This window comes from Heterodontus francisci, chromosome 34 (genome assembly GCF_036365525.1).
Source record: "Heterodontus francisci isolate sHetFra1 chromosome 34, sHetFra1.hap1, whole genome shotgun sequence".
NCBI classification, from domain to species: Eukaryota; Metazoa; Chordata; class Chondrichthyes; order Heterodontiformes; family Heterodontidae; genus Heterodontus; species Heterodontus francisci.
In genome coordinates, this window is record NC_090404.1 from 46,876,826 (window position 1) to 46,895,775 (window position 18,950).

The 18,950-nt window shown below is 47.2% G+C and overlaps 2 non-coding genes across 2 annotated transcripts; both read left to right on the top strand.

Moving 5' to 3' along the window:
* Positions 1-2,309: 2,309 nt before the first annotated feature.
* trnad-guc (transfer RNA aspartic acid (anticodon GUC)) lies at positions 2,310-2,381 on the top strand. Its single transcript has one exon. It is a non-coding gene; the product is annotated as a tRNA-Asp (tRNA).
* A 3,255-nt stretch (positions 2,382-5,636) lies between these two features.
* On the top strand, positions 5,637-5,708 carry trnad-guc (transfer RNA aspartic acid (anticodon GUC)). The gene has a single exon. It is a non-coding gene; the product is annotated as a tRNA-Asp (tRNA).
* Positions 5,709-18,950: the final 13,242 nt, after the last annotated feature.

Here is an 18,950-nt window from a genome sequence, read left to right on the forward strand (position 1 = left end):
CGAGAGAACAACGACCACCTTGCACTTTTGCACACCGTGTACCTGAAGTCATCCACGGCGAGCCCATGGTGCCAATCCTTCTCGATACCCACACGAAGGATTTCTTTCTAAAGTGTGGTGTCGGGAAAGGGGAAAAGAATAATGCAGCGTGGGCCAAAACATTGAACTCCAAGTATTTTGCATATCGTGCTTGCTTCTGTTGCAAAGCCAGGAAAAGAGAGAAAAACAAACAAGTAAAGAAAGAAAGAAACAAACAAGCAAACAAGCAAAAAAAAAACCATATGCGTTTCCTGCTTGCCTGTAGTGGCCGATGATGTGCAATATCAAGCCCGCAAAAGTGCGAATCCGCCGTCCAGATCTCTGCAGCTGTTACAGGACTGAACTGAATGAAAGTGTTGAATGTATGCCATCACAGAGAGGAGGCAAATCACTGTGCGATGTAACATCAATGATGTGGGATGAGGGATAAAATTGAATTGATTGAGTCAAGAGCTTTAGCGGTGGTACTGCGTCGGCTGCCTGGCTCCAAAGGAGAAGCCTAAATGGTGATGGAAGCGTGCCCCCTCCAAGCTGACACAACATCTCTGAAGCCCAAAGGTGGCTGGCAATCTCTGGCAAACTGTCGGAAGCTTTTCTGTGTGCTTCCTCGTTAGTATCGTGGTGAGTATCCCCGCCTGTCAAGCGGAAGACGGGGGTTCAATTCCCCGACGGGGAGGCGTGAGCGTTGATGAGGCCTCCCGAGAGCTGTTAGGGGAAACTTTTTGAATTCCAAATCGCTTTGCACTGCCGCATGGAGACTCTCATCCACAACACGTACGCGGCCCGCCACCCGTTTTATCAAAACTATCAACAGCAAACATGTTCCACACATCCGCCTATCACAATCACCGCACAACATCCGCTCTTTACTCATCAGACTGGCCACTTTCTCTTCTTTGCATTCACAAAGCGGCTCATTCAAAATGCACTAAACACATTTTCCTTGGCACATTTCATTGCTTCATTAAACCGCGACGCTTTCTACAACCAACATGCTTTATAAGCCACGACGCAACACATTTCACTACATCTTTCACGCGGCAGCAACACCATTGCGTTCATAGTCTGACAGCAAAATAGCCCTCTAGCAGCCACACACCACCACCTGTTCAAGGCAGATAGACAATCTGAGGAGGAAGGTCACACACCTTGTACGCCATCAAACTTCAGCAAGGGCCACCTGGACGGAAAGAAGTGAAAGGTGGCAAAGGTTAATAACCTCGAATGGCTCAGTAACAAGCGCAATGAGACAAGGTGCTCAGAGGCACTGAAGAAAGTGTTGGGAATGCTACATGCCCAATACACATAACCTGTGCGATCCCTTTGCAAGAGCTACTCAACGTATTCGAGTGATCAGCCCTCGGCCCTGACTTTTTTTTTTATTCCCTTGCAGCAATCTGCCATTCTCTCTTGAATGTTAACATTCAATCTGAAAGCACACGACTTTCAGTCAGCTCACACAACAACATGCTGCCTAAACTAATCCTTCTTTCCTTGTACGTCTGCTTCGAATGCGAATCACCTTATCTTCTTGTCCTCTGGTTAACCCTTCCCTCCTGCCACAAAAAAGCTTTCTCGCTCAAAACAGTCCTTGTTTGGAACACCAAGATCAAAACTTCCGTGAGCACGAGAGAACAACACCCACCTTGCACTTTTGCACACCGTGTACCTGAAGTCATCCACGGCGAGCCCATGGTGCCAATCCTTCTCGATACCCACACGAAGGATTTCTTTCTAAAGTGTGGTGTCGGGAAAGGGGAAAAGAATAATGCAGCGTAGGCCAAAACATTGAATTCCAAGTATTTTGCATATCGTGCTTGCTTCTGTTGCAAAGCCAGGAAAAGAGAGAAAAACAAACAAGTAAAGAAAGAAAGAAAGAAACAAACAAAAAAGCAAAAAAAAAATCATATGCGTTTCCTGTTTGCCTGTAGTGGCCGATGATGTGCAATATCAAGCCCTCAAAAGTGCGAATCCGCCGTCCAGATCTCTGCAGCTGTCACAGGACTGAACTGGATGAAAGTGTTGAATGTATGCCATCACAGAGAGGAGGCAAATCACTGTGCGATGTAACATCAGTGATGTGGGATGAGGGATAAAATTGAATTGATTGAGTCAAGAGCTTTAGCGGAGATACTGCGTCGGCTGCCTGGCTCTAAAGTAGAAGCCGAAATGGTGATGGAAACGTGCCCCCTCCAAGCTGACACAACATCTCTGAAGCCCAAAGGTGGCTGGCAATCTCTGGCAAACTGTCGGAAACCATTTTGTGTGCTTCCTCGTTAGTATAGTGGTGAGTATCCCTGCCTGTCACGCGGGAGACCGGGGTTCAATTCCCCGACGGGGAGGCGTGAGCGTTGCTGAGGCCACCCGAGAGCTGTTATGGGAAACTTTCTGAATTCCAAATCGCTTTGCACTGCTGCATGGAGACTTTCATCCACAACACGAACGCGGCCCGCCACCCGTTTTATCAAAACTATCAACAGCAAACATGTTCCACACATCCGCCTATCACAATCACCGCACAACATCCGCTCTTTACTCATCAGACTGGCCACTTTCTCTTCTTTGCATTCACAAAGCGGCTCATTCAAAATGCACTAAACACATTTTCCTTGGCACATTTCATTGCTTCATTAAACCGCGACGCTTTCTGCAACCAACATGCTTTATAAGCCACTACGCAACACATTTCACGACATCTTTCACGCGGCAGCAACACCATTGCGTTCATAGTCTGACAGCAAAATGACCCTCTAGCAGCCACACACCACCACCTGTTCAAGGCAGATAGACAATCTGAGGAAGAAGGTCACACACCTTGAACGCCATCAAACTTCAGCAAGGGCCACCTGGACGGAAAGAAGTGAAAGGTGGCAAAGGTTAATAACCTCGAATGGCTCAGTAACAAGCGCAACGAGACAAGGGCTCAGAGGCACTGAAGAAAGTGTTGGGAATGCTACATGCCCAATACACATAGCCTGTGCGATCCCTTTGCAAGAGCTACTCAACGTATTCGAGTGATCAGCCCTCGGCCCTGATCTTTTTTTAATTCCCTTGCAGTATCCTGCCATTCTCTCTTGAATGTTAACATTCAATCTGAAAGCACACGACTTTCAGTCAGGTCACACAACAACATGCTGCCTAAACTAATCCTTCTTTCCTTGTACGTCTGCTTCGAATGCGAATCACCTTATCTTCTTGTCCTCTGGTTAACCCTTCCCTCCTGCCACAAAAAAGCTTTCTCGCTCAAAACAGTCCTTGTTTGGAACACCAAGATCAAAACGTCTGTGAGCCCGATAGAACAACGCCCATCTTGCACTTTTGCACTCCGTGTACCTGAAGTCATCCACGGCGAGCCCATGGTGCCAATCCTTCTCGATACCCACACGAAGGATTTCTTTCTAAAATGTGGTGTCGGGAAAGGGGAAAAGAATAATGCAGCGTGGGCCAAAACATTGAACTCCAAGTATTTTGCATATCGTGCTTGCTTCTGTTGCAAAGCCAGGAAAAGAGAGAAAAACAAACAAGTAAAGAAAGAAAGAAACAAACAAACAAACAAGCAAAAAAAATCATATGCGTTTCCTGCTTGCCTGTAGTGGCCGATGATGTGCAATATCAAGCCCGCAAAAGTGCGAATCCGCCGTCCAGATCTCTGCAGCTGTCACAGGACTGAACTGGATGAAAGTGTTGAATGTATGCCATCACAGAGAGGAGGCAAATCACTGTGCGATGTAACATCAATGATGTGGGATGAGGGATAAAATTGAACTGATTGAGACAAGAGCTTTAGTGGTGGTACTGCGTCGGCTGCCTGGCTCCAAAGTAGAAGCCTAAATGGTGATGGAAACGTGCCCCCTCCAAGCTGACACAACATCTATGAAGGCCAAAGGTGGCTGGCAATCTCTGGCAAACTGTAGAAAGCTTTTCTGTGTGCTTCATCGCTAGTATATTGGTGAGTATCCCCGCCTGTCACGCGGGAGACCGGGGTTCAATTCCTCGACGGGGAAGCGTGAGCGTTGCTGAGGCCACCAGAGAGGGGTGAGAGAAAACTTATTGAATTCCAAATCGCTTTGCACTGCCGCATGGAGACTCTCATCCACAACACGGACGCGGCCCGCCACCCGTTTTATCAAAACTATCAACAGCAAACATGTTCCACACATCCGCCTATCACAATCACCGCACAACATCCGCTCTTTACTCATCAGACTGGCCACTTTCTCTTCTTTGCATTCACAAAGCGGCTCATTCAAAATGCACTAAACACATTTTCCTTGGCACATTTCATTGCTTCATTAAACCGCAACGCTTTCTACAACCAACATGCTTTATAAGCCACGACGCAACACATTTCACTACATCTTTCACGCGGCAGCAACACCATTGCGTTCATAGTCTGACAGCAAAATAACCCTCTAGCAGCCACACACCACCACCTGTTCAAGGCAGATAGACAATCTGAGGAGGAAGGTCACACACCTTGTACGCCATCAAACTTCAGCAAGGGCCACCTGGACGGAAAGAAGTGAAAGGTGGCAAAGGTTAATAACCTCGAATGGCTCAGTAACAAGCGCAACGAGACAAGGTGCTCAGAGGCACTGAAGAAAGTGTTGGGAATGCTACATGCCCAATACACATAGCCTGTGCGATCCCTTTGCAAGAGCTACTCAACGTATTCGAGTGATCAGCCCTCGGCCCTGATTTCTTTTTAATTCCCTTGCAGCATCCTGCCATTCTCTCTTGAATGTTAACACTCAATCTGAAAGCACACGACTTTCAGTCAGCTCACACAACAACATGCTGCCTAAACTAATCCTTCTTTCCTTGTACGTCTGCTTCGAATGCGAATCACCTTATCTTCTTGTCCTCTGGTTAACCCTTCCCTCCTGCCACAAAAAAGCTTTCTCGCTCAAAACAGTCCTTGTTTGGAACACCAAGATCAAAACTTCTGTGAGCACGAGAGAACAACGCCCATCTTGCACTTTTACACACCGTGCACCTGAAGTCATCCAGGGCGAGCACATGGTGCCAATCCTTCTCGATACCCACACGAAGGATTTCTTTCTAAAGTGTGGTTTCGGGAAAGGGGGAAAGAATAATGCAGCGTGGGCCAAAACATTGAACTCCAAGTATTTTGCATATCGTGCTTGCTTCTGTTGCAAAGCCAGGAAAAGAGAGAAAAACAAACAAGTAAAGAAAGAAAGAAACAAACAAGCAAAAAAGCAAAAAAAACATCATGTGCGTTTCCTGCTTGCCTGTAGTGGCCGATGATGTGCAATATCAAGCCCGCAAAAGTGCGAATCCGCCGTCCAGATCTCTGCAGCTGTCACAGGACTGAACTGGATGAAAGTGTTGAATGTATGCCATCACAGAGAGGAGGCAAATCACTGTGCGATGTAACATCAATGATGTGGGATGAGGGATAAAATTGAATTGATTGAGTCAAGAGCTTTAGCGGTGGTACTGCGTCGGCTGCCTGGCTCCAAAGTAGAAGCTTAAATGGTGATGGAAACGTGCCCCGTCCAAGCTGACACAACATCTATGAAGCCCAAAGGTGGCTGGCAATCTCTGGCAAACTTTAGAAAGCATTTCTGCGTGCTTCCTCGTTAGTATAGTGGTGAGTATCCCCGCCTGTCATGCGGGAGACCGGGGTTCAATTCCCCGACGGGGAGGCGTGAGCGTTGCTGAGGCCACCCGAGATCGGGAAGAAAAAACCTTTTGAATTCCAAATCGCTTTGCACTGCCGCATGGAGACTCGCATCCACAACACGTCCGCGGCCCGCCACCCGTTTTATCAAAACTATCAACAGCAAACATGTTCCACACATCCGCCTATCACAATCACCGCACAACATCCGCTCTTTACTCATCAGACTGGCCACTTTCTCTTCTTTGCATTCACAAAGCGGCTCATTCAAAATGCACTAAACACATTTTCCTTGGCACATTTCATTGCTTCATTAAACCGCGACGCTTTCCACAACCAACATGCTTTATAAGCCACGACGCAACACATTTCACTGCATCTTTCACGCGGCAGCAACACCATTGCGTTCATAGTCTGACAGCAAAATAACCCTCTATGCAGCCACACACCACCACCTGTTCAAGGCAGATAGACAATCTGAGGAGGAAGGTCACACACCTTGTACGCCATCAAACTTCAGCAAGGGCCACCTGGACGGAAAGAAGTGAAAGGTGGCAAAGGTTAATAACCTCGAATGGCTCAGTAACAAGCGCAACGAGACAAGGTGCTCAGAGGCACTGAAGAAAGTGTTGGGAATGCTACATGCCCAATACACACAGCCTGTGCGATCCCTTTGCAAGAGCTACTCAACGTATTCGAGTGATCAGCCCTCGGCCCTGATTTCTTTTTAATTCCCTTGCAGCATCCTGCCATTCTCTCTTGAATGTTAACATTCAATCTGAAAGCACACGACTTTCAGTCAGCTCACACAACAACATGCTGCCTAAACTAATCCTTCTTTCCTTGTACGTCTGCTTCGAATGCGAATCACCTTATTTTCTTGTCCTCTGGTTAACCCTTCCCTCCTGCCACAAAAAAGCTTTCTCGCTCAAAACAGTCCTTGTTTGGAACACCAAGATCAAAACTTCTGTGAGCACGAGAGAACAACGCCCATCTTGCACTTTTGCACACCGTGTACCTGAAGTCATCCACGGCGAGCCCATGGTGCCAATCCTTCTCGATACCCACACGAAGGATTTCTTTCTAAAGTGTGGTGTCGGGAAAGGGGAAAAGAATAATGCAGCGTGGGCCAAAACATTGAACTCCAAGTATTTTGCATATCGTGCATGCTTCTGTTGCAAAGCCAGGAAAAGAGAGAAAAACAAACAAGTAAAGAAAGAAAGAAACAAACAAGCAAACAAGCAAAAAAAAAATCATATGCGTTTCCTGCTTGCCTGTAGTGGCCGATGATGTGCAATATCAAGCCCGCAAAAGTGCGAATCCGCCGTCCAGATCTCTGCAGCTGTCACAGGACTGAACTGGATGAAAGTGTTGAATGTATGCCATCACAGAGATGAGGCAAATCACTGTGCGATGTAACATCAATGATGTGGGATGAGGGATAAGATTGAATTGATTGAGTCAAGAGCTTTAGCGGTGGTACTGCGTCGGCTGCCTGGCTCCAAAGTAGAAGCCGAAATGGTGATGGAAACGTGCCCCCTCCAAGCTGACACAACATCTGTGAAGCCCAAAGGTGGCTGTCAATCTCTGGCAAACTGTAGAAAGCGTTTCTGTGTGCTGCCTCGTTAGTGTAGTGGTGAGTATCCCGGCCTGTCACGCGGGAGACCGGGGTTCAATTCCCCGACGGGGAGGCGTGAGTGTTGCTGAGGCCACCCGAGAGCAGGAAGAGAAAATTTTTGAATTCCAAATCGCTTTGCACTGCCGCATGGAGACTCTCATCCACAACACGTACGCGGCCCGCCACCCGTTTTATCAAAACTATCAACAGCAAACATGTTCCACACATCCGCCTATCACAATCACCGCACAACATCCGCTCTTTACTCATCAGACTGGCCACTTTCTCTTCTTTGCATTCACAAAGCGGCTCATTCAAAATGCACTAAACACATTTTCCTCGGCACATTTCATTGCTTCATTAAACCGCGACGCTTTCGACAACCAACATGCTTTATAAGCCACGACGCAACACATTTCACTACATCTTTCACGCGGCAGCAACACCATTGCGTTCATAGTCTGACAGCAAAATAACCCTCTAGCAGCCACACACCACCACCTGTTCAAGGCAGATAGACAATCTGAGGAGGAAGGTCACACACCTTGTACGCCATCAAACTTCAGCAAGGGCCACCTGGACGGAAAGAAGTGAAAGGTGGCAAAGGTTAATAACCTCGAATGGCTCAGTAACAAGCGCAACGAGACAAGGTGCTAAGAGGCACTGAAGAAAGTGTTGGGAATGCTACATGCCCAATACACATAGCCTGTGCGATCCCTTTGCAAGAGCTACTCAACGTATTCGAGTGATCATCCCTCGGCCCTGATTTTTTTTTAATTCCCTTGCAGCATCCTGCCATTCTCTCTTGAATGTTAACATTCAATCTGAAAGCACACGACTTTCAGTCAGCTCACACAACAACATGCTGCCTAAACTAATCCTTCTTTCCTTGTACGTCTGCTTCGAATGCGAATCACCTTATCTTCTTGTCCTCTGGTTAACCCTTCCCTCCTGCCACAAAAAAGCTTTCTCGCTCAAAACAGTCCTTGTTTGGAACACCAAGATCAAAACTTCTGTGAGCACGAGAGAACAACGCCCATCTTGCACTTTTGCACACCGTGTACCTGAAGTCATCCACGGCGAGCCCATGGTGCCAATCCTTCTCGATACCCACACGAAGGATTTATTTCTAAAGTGTGGTGTCGGGAAAGGGGAAAAGAATAATGCAGCGTGGGCCAAAACATTGAACTCCAAGTATTTTGCATATCGTGCATGCTTCTGTTGCAAAGCCAGGAAAAGAGAGAAAAACAAACAAGTAAAGAAAGAAAGAAACAAACAAGAAAACAAGCAAAAAAATATCATATGCGTTTCCTGCTTGCCTGTAGTGGCCGATGATGTGCAATATCAAGCCTGCAAAAGTGCGAATCCGCCATTCAAATCTCTGCAGCTGTCACAGGACTGAACTGGATGAAAGTGTTGAATGTATGCCATCACAGAGAGGAGGCAAATCACTGTGCGATGTAACATCAATGATGTGGGATGAGGGATAAAATTGAATTGATTGAGTCAAGAGCTTTAGCGGTGGTACTGCGTCGGCTGCCTGGCTCCAAAGTAGAAGCCGAAATGGTGATGGAAGCGTGCCCCCTCCAAGCTGACACAACATCTTTGAAGCCCAAAGGTGACTGACAATCTCTGGCAAACTGTAAAAAGCATCTCTGTGTGCTTCCTCGTTAGTATTGTGGTGAGTGTCCCCGCCTGTCACGCGGGAGACTGTGGTTCAATACCCCGACGGGGAGGCGTGAGCGTTGCTAAGGCCACCCGAGAGCTGTTCGGGGTAACTTTTTGAATTCCAAATCGCTTTGCACTGCCGCATGGAGACTCTCATCCACAACACGTACGCGGCCCGCCACCCGTTTTATCAAAACTATCAACAGCAAACATGTTCCACACATCCGCCTATCACAATCACCGCACAACATCCGCTCATTACTCATCAGACTGGCCACTTTCTCTTCTTTGCATTCACAAAGCGGCTCATTCAAAATGCACTAAACACATTTTCCTTGGCACATTTCATTGCTTCATTCAACCGCGAAGCTTTCGACAACCAACATGCTTTATAAGCCGTGACGCAACACATTTCACTACATCTTTCACGTGGCAGCAACACCAATGCGTTCATAGTCTGACAGCAAAATAACCCTCTAGCAGCCACACACCACCACCTGTTCAAGGCAGATAGACAATCTGAGGAGGAAGGTCACACACCTTGTACGCCATCAAACTTCAGCAAGGGCCACCTGGACGGAAAGAAGTGAAAGGTGGCAAAGATTAATAACCTCGAATGGCTCAGTAACAAGCGCAACGAGACAAGGTGCTCAGAGGCACTGAAGAAAGTGTTGGGAATGCTACATGCCCAATACACATAGCCTGTGCGATCCCTTTGCAAGAGCTACTCAACGTATTCGAGTGATCAGCCCTCGGCCCTGATTTTTTTTTAATTCCCTTGCAGCATCCTGCCATTCTCTCTTGAATGTTAACATTCAATCTGAGAGCACACGACTTTCAGTCAGCTCACACAACAACATGCTGCCTAAACTAATCCTTCTTTCCTTGTACGTCTGCTTCGAATGCGAATCACCTTATCTTCTTGTCCTCTGGTTAACCTTTTACTCCTGCCACAAAAAAGCTTTCTCGATCAAAACAGTCCTTGTTTGGAACACCAAGATCAAAACTTCTGTGAGCACGAGAGAACAACGCCCATCTTGCACTTTTGCACACCGTGTACCTGAAGTCATCCACGGCGAGCCCATGGTGCCAATCCTTCTCGATACCCACACGAAGGATTTCTTTCTAAAGTGTGGTGTCGGGAAAGGGGAAAAGAATAATGCAGCGTGGGCCAAAACATTGAACTCCAAGTATTTTGCATATCGTGCTTGCTTCTGTTGCAAAGCCAGGAAAAGAGAGAAAAACAAACAAGTAAAGAAAGAAAGAAAGAAACAAGCAAACAAGCAAAATAAAATCATATGCGTTTCCTGCTTGCCTGTAGTGGCCGATGATGTGCAATATCAAGCCCGCAAAAGTGCGATCCCGCCGTCCAGATCTCTGCAGCTGTCACAGGACTGAACTGGATGAAAGTGTTGAATGTATGCCATCACAGAGAGGAGGCAAATCACTGTGCGATGTAACATCAATGATGTGGGATGAGGGATAAAATTGAATTGATTGAGTCAAGAGCTTTAGCGGTGGTACTGCGTCGGCTGCCTGGCTCCAAAGTCGAAGCCGAAATGGTGATGGAAACGTGCCCCCTCCAAGCTGACACAGCATCTTTGAAGCCCAAAGGTGGCTGGCAATCTCTGGCAAACTGCAAAAAACGTCTCCATGTGCTTACTCGTTAGTATAGTGGTGAGTATCCCCGCCTGTCACGCGGGAGACCGGGGTTCAATACCCCGACGGGGAGGCGTGAGCGTTGCCAAGGCCACCCGAGAGCTGTTCGGGGAAACTTTCTGAATTCCAAATCGCTTTGCACTGCCGCATGGAGACTCTCATCCAAAACACATACGCGGCCCGCCACCCATTTTATCAAAACTATCAACAGCAAACATGTTCCACACATCCGCCTATCACAATCACCGCACAACATCCGCTCTTTACTCATCAGTCTGGCCACTTTCTCTTCTTTGCATTCACAAAGCGGCTCATTCAAAATGCACTAAACACATTTTCCTTGGCACATTTCATTGCTTCATTAAACCGTGACGCTTTCGACAACCAACATGCTTTATAAGCCACGACGCAACACATTTCACTACATCTTTCACGCCGCAGCAACACCATTGCGTTCATAGTCTGACAGCAAAATAACCCTCTAGCAGCCACACACCACCACCTGTTCAAGGCAGATAGACAATCTGAGGAGGAAGGTCACACACCTTGTACGCCATCAAACTTCAGCAAGGGCCACCTGGACGGAAAGAAGTGAAAGGTGGCAAAGGTTAATAACCTCGAATGGCTCAGTAACAAGCGCAACGAGACAAGGTACTAAGAGGCACTGAAGAAAGTGTTGGGAATGCTACATGCCCAATACACATAGCCTGTGCGATCCCTTTGCAAGAGCTACTCAACGTATTCGAGTGATCAGCCCTCGGCCCTGATTTTTTTTTAATTCCCTTGCAGCATCCTGCCATTCTCTCTTGAATGTTAACATTCAATCTGAAAGCACACGACTTTCAGTCAGCTCACACAACAACATGCTGGCTAAACTAATCCTTCTTTCCTTGTACGTCTGCTTCGAATGCGAATCACCTTATCTTCTTGTCCTCTAGTTAACCCTTCCCTCCTGCCACAAAAAAGCTTTCTCGCTCAAAACAGTCCTTGTTTGGAACACCAAGATCAAAACATCTGTGAGCACGAGAGAACAACGCCCATCTTGCACTTTTGCACACCGTGTACCTGAAGTCATCCACGGCGAGCCCATGGTGCCAATCCTTCTCGATACCCACACGAAGGATTTATTTCTAAAGTGTGGTGTCGGGAAAGGGGAAAAGAATAATGCAGCGTGGGCCAAAACATTGAACTCCAAGTATTTTGCATATCGTGCTTGCTTCTGTTGCAAAGCCAGGAAAAGAGAGAAAAACAAACAAGTAAAGAAAGAAAGAAACAAACAAGCAAACAAGCAAAAAAAAAATCATATGCGTTTCCTGCTTGCCTATAGTGGCCGATGATGTGCAATATCAAGCCCGCAAAAGTGCGAATCCGCCGTCCAGATCTCTGCAGCTGTCACAGGACTGAACTGGATGAAAGTGTTGAATGTATGCCATCACAGAGAGGAGGCAAATCACTGTGCGATGTAACATCAATGATGTGGGATGAGGGATAAAATTGAATTGATTGAGTCAAGAGCTTTAGCGGTGGTACTGCGTCGGCTGCCTGGCTCCAAAGTAGAAGCCTAAATGGTGATGGAAACGTGCCCCCTCCAAGCTGACACAACATCTGTGAAGCCCAATGGTGGCTGGCAATCTCTGGCAAACTGTAGGAAGCCCATCTGTGTGCTTCCTCGTTAGTATAGGGGTGAGTGTCCCCGCCTGTCACGCGGGAGACCGGGGTTCAATCCCTCGACGGGGAGGCGTGAGCGTTTCTGAGGCCACCCGAGAGCTGTCCGGGGAAACTTCTTGAATTCCAAATCGCTTTGCACTGCCGCATGGAGACTCTCATCCACAACACGTACGCGGCCCGCCACCCATTTTATCAAAACTATCAACAGCAAACATGTTCCACACATCCGCCTATCACAATCACCGCACAACATCCGCTCTTTACTCATCAGTCTGGCCACTTTCTCTTCTTTGCATTCACAAAGCGGCTCATTCAAAATGCACTAAACACATTTTCCTTGGCACATTTCATTGCTTCATTAAACCGCGACACTTTCGACAACCAACATGCTTTATAAGCCACGACGCAACACATTACACTACATCTTTCACGTGGCAGCAACACCAATGCGTTCATAGTCTGACAGCAAAATAACCCTCTAGCAGCCACACACCACCACCTGTTCAAGGCAGAAAGACAATCTGAAGAGGAAGGTCACACACCTTGTACGCCATCAAACTTCAGCAAGGGCCACCTGGACGGAAAGAAGTGAAAGGTGGCAAAGATTAATAACCTCGAATGGCTCAGTAACAAGCGCAACGAGACAAGGTGCTCAGAGGCACTGAAGAAAGTTTTGGGAATGCTACATGCCCAATACACATAGCCTGTGCGATCCCTTTGCAAGAGCTACTCAACGTATTCGAGTGATCAGCCCTCGGCCCTGATTTTTTTTTAATTCCCTTGCAGCATCCTGCCATTCTCTCTTGAATGTTAACATTCAATCTGAAAGCACACGACTTTCAGTCAGCTCACACAACAACATGCTGCCTAAACTAATCCTTCTTTCCTTGTACGTCTGCTTCGAATGCGAATCACCTTATCTTCTTGTCCTCTGGTTAACCTTTTACTCCTGCCACAAAAAAAGCTTTCTCGCTCAAAACAGTCCTTGTTTGGAACACCAAGATCAAAACTTCTGTGAGCACGAGAGAACAACGCCCATCTTGCACTTTTGCACACCGTGTACCTGAAGTCATCCACGGCGAGCCCATGGTGCCAATCCTTCTCGATACCCACACGAAGGATTTCTTTCTAAAGTGTGGTGTCGGGAAAGGGGAAAAGAATAATGCAGCGTGGGCCAAAACATTGAACTCCAAGTATTTTGCATATCGTGCTTGCTTCTGTTGCAAAGCCAGGAAAAGAGAGAAAAACAAACAAGTAAAGAAAGAAAGAAAGAAACAAGCAAACAAGCAAAATAAAATCATATGCGTTTCCTGCTTGCCTGTAGTGGCCGATGATGTGCAATATCAAGCCCGCAAAAGTGCGATCCCGCCGTCCAGATCTCTGCAGCTGTCACAGGACTGAACTGGATGAAAGTGTTGAATGTATGCCATCACAGAGAGGAGGCAAATCACTGTGCGATGTAACATCAATGATGTGGGATGAGGGATAACATTGAATTGATTGAGTCAAGAGCTTTAGCGGTGGTACTGCGTCGGCTGCCTGGCTCCAAAGTCGAAGCCGAAATGGTGATGGAAACGTGCCCCCTCCAAGCTGACACAGCATCTTTGAAGCCCAAAGGTGGCTGGCAATCTCTGGCAAACTGCAAAAAACGTTTCCGTGTGCTTACTCGTTAGTATAGTGGTGAGTATCCCCGCCTGTCACGCGGGAGACCGGGGTTCAATACCCCGACGGGGAGGCGTGAGCGTTGCCAAGGCCACCCGAGAGCTGTTCGGGGAAACTTTTTGAATTCCAAATCGCTTTGCACTGCCGCATGGAGACTCTCATCCAAAACACATACGCGGCCCGCCACCCATTTTATCAAAACTATCAACAGCAAACATGTTCCACACATCCGCCTATCACAATCACCGCACAACATCCGCTCTTTACTCATCAGTCTGGCCACTTTCTCTTCTTTGCATTCACAAAGCGGCTCATTCAAAATGCACTAAACACATTTTCCTTGGCACATTTCATTGCTTCATTAAACCGCGACGCTTTCGACAACCAACATGCTTTATAAGCCACGACGCAACACATTACACTACATCTTTCACGCCGCAGCAACACCATTGAGTTCATAGTCTGACAGCAAAATAACCCTCTAGCAGCCACACACCACCACCTGTTCAAGGCAGATAGACAATCTGAGGAGGAAGGTCACACACCGTGTACGCCATCAAACTTCAGCAAGGGCCACCTGGACGGAAAGAAGTGAAAGGTGGCAAAGGTTAATAACCTCGAATGGCTCAGTAACAAACGCAACGAGACAAGGTGCTCAGAGGCACTGAAGAAAGTGTTGGGAATGCTACATGCCCAATACACATAGCCTGTGCGATCCCTTTGCAAGAGCTACTCAACGTATTCGAGTGATCAGCCCTCGGCCCTGATTTTTTTTTAATTCCCTTGCAGCATCCTGCCATTCTCTCTTGAATGTTAACATTCAATCTGAAAGCACACGACTTTCAGTCAGCTCACACAACAACATGCTGACTAAACTAATCCTTCTTTCCTTGTACGGCTGCTTCGAAAGCGAATCACCTTATCTTCTTGTCCTCTGGTTAACCCTTCCCTCCTGCCACAAAAAAGCTTTCTCGCTCAAAACAGTCCTTGTTTGGAACACCAAGATCAAAACTTCTGTGAGCACGAGAGAACAACGCCCATCTTGCACTTTTGCACACCGTGTACCTGAAGTCATCCACGGCGAGCCCATGGTGCCAATCCTTCTCGATACCCACACGAAGGATTTCTTTCTAAAGTGTGGTGTCGGGAAAGGGGAAAAGAATAATGCAGCGTGGGCCAAAACATTGAACTCCAAGTATTTTGCATATCGTGCTTGCTTCTGTTGCAAAGCCAGGAAAAGAGAGAAAAACAAACAAGTAAAGAAAGAAAGAAAGAAACAAGCAAACAAGCAAAATAAAATCATATGCGTTTCCTGCTTGCCTGTAGTGGCCGATGATGTGCAATATCAAGCCCGCAAAAGTGCGATCCCGCCGTCCAGATCTCTGCAGCTGTCACAGGACTGAACTGGATGAAAGTGTTGAATGTATGCCATCACAGAGAGGAGGCAAATCACTGTGCGATGTAACATCAATGATGTGGGATGAGGGATAAAATTGAATTGATTGAGTCAAGATCTTTAGCGGTGGTACTGCGTCGGCTGCCTGGCTCCAAAGTCGAAGCCTAAATGGTGATGGAAACGTGCCCCCTCCAAGCTGACACAACATCTTTGAAGCCCAAAGGTGGCTGGCAATCTCTGGCAAACTGTAAAAAGCGTCTCCGTGTGCTTCTTCGTTAGTATAGTGGTGAGTATCCCTGCCTATCACGCGGGAGACCGGGGTTCAATACCCCGACGAGGAGGCGTGAGCGTTGCTAAGGCCACCCGAGAGCTGTTAGGGGAATCTTTTTGAATTCCAAATCGCTTTGCACTGCCGCATGGAGACTCTCATCCACAACACGTACGCGGCCCGCCACCCGTTTTATCAAAACTATCAACAGCAAACATGTTCCACACATCCGCCTATCACAATCACCGCACAACATCCGCTCTTTACTCATCAGAATGGCCACTTTCTCTTCTTTGCATTCTCAAAGCGGCTCATTCAAAATGCACTAAACACATTTTCCTTGGCACATTTCATTGCTTCATTAAACCGCGACGCTTTCTACAACCAACATGCTTTATAAGCCACGACGCAACACATTTCACTACATCTTTCACGCGGCAGCAACACCATTGCGTTCATAGTCTGACAGCAAAATGACCCTCCAGCAGCCACACACCACCACCTGTTCAAGGCAGATAGATAATCTGAGGAGGAAGGTCACACACCTTGTACGCCATCAAACTTCAGCAAGGGCCACCTGGACGGAAAGAAGTGAAAGGTGGCAAAGGTTAATAACCTCGAATGGCTCAGTAACAAGCGCAACGAGACAAGGTGCTCAGAGGCACTGAAGAAAGTGTTGGGAATGCTACATGCCCAATACACATAGCCTGTGCGATCCCTTTGCAAGAGCTACTCAACGTATTCGAGTGATCAGCCCTCGGCCCTGATTTCTTTTTAATTCCCTTGCAGCATCCTGCCATTCTCTCTTGAATGTTAACATTCAATCTGAAAGCACACGACTTTCAGTCAGCTCACACAACAACATGCTGCCTAAACTAATCCTTCTTTCCTTGTACGTCTGCTTCGAATGCGAATCACCTTATCTTCTTGTCCTCTGGTTAACCCTTCCCTCCTGCCACAAAAAAGCTTTCTCGCTCAAAACAGTCCTTGTTTGGAACACCAAGATCAAAACTTCTGTGAGCACGAGAGAACAACGCCCATCTTGCTCTTTTGCACACCGTGTACCTGAAGTCATCCACGGCGAGCCCATGGTGCCAATCCTTCTCGATACCCACACGAAGGATTTCTTTCTAAAGTGTGGTGTCGGGAAAGGGGAAACGAATAATGCAGCGTGGGTCAAAACATTGAACTCCAAGTATTTTGCATATCGTGCTTGCTTCTGTTGCAAAGCCAGGAAAAGAGAGAAAAACAAACAAGTAAAGAAAGAAAGAAACAAACAATCAAACAAGCAAAAAAAAACATACGCGTTTCCTGCTTGCCTGTAGTGGCCGATGATGTGCAATATCAAGCCCGCAAAAGTGCGAATCCGCCGTCCAGATCTCTGCAGCTGTCACAGGACTGAACTGGATGAAAGTGTTGAATGTATGCCATCACAGAGAGGAGGCAAATCACTGTGCGATGTAACATCAATGATGTGGGATGAGGGATAAAATTGAATTGATTGAGTCAAGAGCTTTAGCGGTGGTACTGCGTCGGCTGCCTGGCTCCAAAGTAGAAGCCTAAATGGTGATGGAAACGTGCCCCCTCCAAGCTGACACAACATCTCTGAAGCCCAAAGGTGGCTGCCAATCTCTGGCAAACTGTCGGAAACCTTTCAGTGTGCTTCCTCGTTAGTATAGTGGTGAGTTTCCCCGCCTATCACGCGGGCGACCGATGTCCAATTCCCCGTCGGGGACGCGTGAGCGTTGCTGAGGCCACCTGAGAGCTGTTAGGGGAAACTTTTTGAATTCCAAATCGCTTTGCACTGCCGCATGGAGACTCTCATCCACAACACGTACGCGGCCCGCCACCCGTTTTATCAAAACTATCAACAGCAAACATGTTCCACACATCCGCCTATCACAATCACCGCACAACATCCGCTCTTTACTCATCAGACTGGCCACTTTCTCTTCTTTGCATTCTCAAAGCGGCTCATTCAAAATGCACTAAACACATTTTCCTTGGCACATTTCATTGCTTCATTAAACCGCGACGCTTTCTACAACCAACATTCTTTATAAGCCACGACGCAACACATTTCACTACATCTTTCACGCGGCAGCAACACCATTGCGTTCATAGTCGGACAGCAAAATGACCCTCCAGCAGCCACACACCACCACCTGTTCAAGGCAGATAGACAATCTGAGGAGGAAGGTCACACACCTTGTACGCCATCAAACTTCAGCAAGGGCCACCTGGACGGAAAGAAGTGAAAGGTGGCAAAGGTTAATAACCTCGAATGGCTCAGTAACAAGCGCAACGAGACAAGGTGCTCAGAGGCACTGAAGAAAGTGTTGGGAATGCTACATGCCCAATACACATAGCCTGTGCGATCCCTTTGCAAGAGCTACTCAACGTATTCGAGTGATCAGCCCTCGGCCCTGATTTCTTTTTAATTCCCTTGCAGCATCCTACCATTCTCTCTTGAATGTTAACATTCAATCTGAAAGCACACGACTTTCAGTCAGCTCACACAACAACATGCTGCCTAAACTAATCCTTCTTTCCTTGTCCGTCTGCTTCGAATGCGAATCACCTTATCTTCTTGTCCTCTGGTTAACCCTTCCCTCCTGCCACAAAAAAGCTTTCTCGCTCAAAACAGTCCTTGTTTGGAACACCAAGATCAAAACTTCTGTGAGCACGAGAGAACAACGCACATCTTGCTCTTTTGCACACCGTGTACCTGAAGTCATCCACGGCGAGCCCATGGTGCCAATCCTTCTCGATACCCACACGAAGGATTTCTTTCTAAAGTGTGGTGTCGGGAAAGGGGAAAAGAATAATGCAGCGTGGGCCAAAACATTGAACTCCAAGTATTTTGCATATCGTGCTTGCTTCTGTTGCAAAGCCAGGAAAAGAGAGAAAAACAAACAAGTCAAGAAAGAAAGGAACAAACAAGCAAACAAGCAAAAAAAATCCATATGCGTTTCCTGCTTGCCTGCAGTGGCCGATGATGTGCAATATCAAGCCCGCAAAAGTGCGAATCCGCCGTCCAGATCTCTGCAGCTGTCACAGGACTGAACTGGATGAAAGTGTTGAATGTATGCCATCACAGATAGGAGGCAAATCACTGTGCGATGTAACATCAATGATGTGGGATGAGGGATAAAATTGAATTGATTGAGTCAAGAGCTTTAGCGGTGGTACTGCGTCGGCTGCCTGGCTCCAAAGTAGAAGCCGAAATGGTGATGGAAACGTGCCCCCTCCAAGCTGACACAACATCTCTGAAGCCCAAAGGTGGCTGGCAATCTCTGGCAAACTGTAGGAAGCCTTTCTGTGTGCT